This window comes from Orycteropus afer, unplaced genomic scaffold (assembly GCF_000298275.1).
Source record: "Orycteropus afer afer isolate SDZICR_OR568_19922 unplaced genomic scaffold, OryAfe1.0 scaffold00135, whole genome shotgun sequence".
Lineage (NCBI taxonomy): Eukaryota > Metazoa > Chordata > Mammalia > Tubulidentata > Orycteropodidae > Orycteropus > Orycteropus afer.
In genome coordinates, this window is record NW_006921722.1 from 5,231,584 (window position 1) to 5,234,593 (window position 3,010).

Below are 3,010 nucleotides of genomic sequence, written 5' to 3' on the forward strand. Positions count from 1 at the left end.
AGTCTCCAGAACTCTTTTGTCAAAGAGATCAATGGTAGTCACTAGTACTGTTACCAGATATTTTTGTTTTCCCATCATATCAGTCAGAGTTCTCCAGAGAGACTAATAGTGTGTGTGCGTGTGTGTGCACGTGTGTGTACAGGCATTCTCTGCTTTTTGAAAGTTTCCTTTATACCATTTTCACTTTACGACAGACCGCCATTAGTACCTGTTCTAGCTAACTGAAAGAAACATGAAGAGAATTTTTGCTTTTATGAAACAAGGAAAGGTAACCTAGCATTCAGTGTTTGTTTTGCAGTGAGCCGTTAAAGAGGCAGCATGTACCCCAAACAGCAACAGTGGCGTCGCCATGCTCCTTCTGGGGGAACTACACTCAGTATCTCAGCATCAAGCTGGCATAGCTCTGAACTGTGTCTGTGAACACTACAGGTTAGCATTATTTTAGATTTTATGTGTTATTTGATATGATTTGGTAGGTTATTTTTTGAGTCTGGAAATGTATTCCCACAGAAACTAATGGTACTTTCTTCTTTGCTTTATGTCATTTTGTCCTATCCTCTACTTTCAGAGAGCAGGGAAAACCTGTATATATACATACACACACATACCAAGGCCCCCCCCCCCATGCACACCTGGGCCCTCTCTCTCTCTCTCTCTCTATATATATATACACACATACATATATATACATGCACATATATATACATATATATATGTATGTGCATTGTATACATATGTATAGATAGATATGTATCTAATGTTATTGTTGTTAGGTGTTGTTGAGTCAGTTCCCACAGATAGTGACTCTCAGAAGGACACATTGCCCAGTCCCATGTCATCCTCAAAATCATTGCTATGCTTCTCCCATTGTTACAGCCACTGTGTCAATCCATCTCATTGAGGATCTTCCCTTTTTCTCTGATTCTCTAATTTACCAAGCATGGTATCTTTCTCCAGGGACTGGTCCCTCCTGCTAACATGACCAAAGTATGAGAAATAAGTCTCATTGTCCTGGCTTCTAAGGAGCATCCTGGCTGTACTTCTTCCAAGACAGATTTGTTCATTCTTATGGCAGCCCATGGTATACTCAATATTCTTCCACAACACCATAATCCAAATGAATCAATTCTTCTCTGGTATTCCTTATTCATTGTCAGGCTTTCATAAGCATATAAGGTGAATGGAAATATTGTGGCTTGGGTCAGGCACACCTTAGATTTCAAAGTGACAACTTTGCTCTTTAATACTTTAAAGAGGTCTCTTGCAGCAGGTTTGCCCAATGCAATACATCGTCTGATTTCTTGACTGCTGCTTCCATGGGTGTTGATTGTAAAATTAAAACATTGATAATGTCAATCTTTTTAGAAGCTCCTCTGAAACCTATCCATCTGCTGATACTTAAAATCTCACCAGAATAGCTTCCAATATCATAGCAACATGCAAGCCACCATAGTGCAACAAACTAACAGACGAGTGGTAGAGATATACAGATATCTACATATATATTCAAATAGGACATGGAATGAGGGTTATCATTGCTGATGTCAGATGGATCTTAGCTGAAAGCAAAGAAAATTGGAAATATTTTACTAATGTTTTATTGACTATGCAAAGGTATAATGATTACATGCATTTATCATGATATTGCTTATTGGTCCATTTGTGAGAATTTTTGTTTTCCTTATATTGAGGTGTGATCTATACTGAAGGCTGTAGTCTATGATCTTCATCAGTAAGTGCTTCAAGTCTTCTTCATTTTCAGTAAGCAAGGTTGTGTCATCTGCATATCTCAGGTTGTTAATGAGTCTACCTCCAATCCTGCTGCCACATTCTTCATCCATTCTTGGATTATTTGCTCAGTAAACAGACTGAATAAATATGGTGAAAGGCTATAACTCTGACACACACCTGTCCTGATTTTAAATCATGCAGTACCTCCTTGCTCTGTTTGAACGACTGGCTTTTGATCTATGTCCAGGTTCTTCATAAGCACAATTAAGTCTTCTGGAATTCCCATTCTTTGCGGTGTTATCCATTATTTGTTATGGCCCACACAAGTTGAATGCTTTTGCATAGTAAATAAAACAAGGTCAACATCTTTCTGGTATTCTCTGCTTTCAGCCAAGATGCATGTGACATCAGCTATGAGTCAGGGCTGCCTTGATGGCACATAACAACAATAACAATCTCTGTTTCTATCTATGTATCTATGTATCTATCTGTCTATCTCCACCACTCGTCTGTTTGTTGTACTGTGGTGGCTTGCATTTCACTGTGATGCTGGAAGTTATACTGGTGGTATTTTAAGTATCAGCAGGTGGATAAGTTTCAGAGGAGCTTCCAAACAGAGACAGACTGGGAAGAAGGATCTGGCAATCTACTCTGAAAAAATTGACCAGTGATAACTGTATGATTAGCAGTGGAACATTGTCCACTGTGCCAGCAGATGAGCCCCTCAGGTTGGAAGGCACTCAAAATACGACTGGGGAAGAGCTGTCTCCTCAAAGTAGAGTTAATCTTAATGACATGGATGGAATAATGCTTTTGGGACCTTCATTTGCTGAAGTATAGCATGAAAAATGAGAAGAAACAGTTGCAAACATCCATTAATAATTGGAATGTGGCATGTACAAATTTTGAATCATAGAAAATTAGAAGATGTCAAATACAAAATACAATACTTGAAGATCGATATCCTAGGCATTAGGAGCTGAAATGGACTGGTATTGGCCGTTTTGAATCAGACTGTCATATGGTCTACTATAATGGGAATGACAAACTGAAGAGGAATGACACTACATTCACTGTCAAAAAGAACGTTTCCAAATCTATCCTAAAGTAAATTCTGTCAGTGAGAAGATAATATCATATCCCTACAAGGAAAATCAGTTAATTCAACTATTATTCAAGTTTACATACCAATCACTAATGCCAACCCAAATTCACTGCCATTAAGTCAATTCTGACTCATAGTGACCCCCATTGGGTTTCTGAGGTGGTATATCTTTAT

At 38.4% G+C, this 3,010-nt stretch overlaps 1 protein-coding gene across 1 annotated transcript in view; it reads right to left on the bottom strand.

The window, feature by feature from the left end:
* Window positions 1-3,010, bottom strand: part of SLC22A3 (solute carrier family 22 member 3) — a 142,831-nt gene that overhangs the window by 32,064 nt on the left and 107,757 nt on the right. The gene's annotated exons all lie outside the window — the stretch shown is intronic.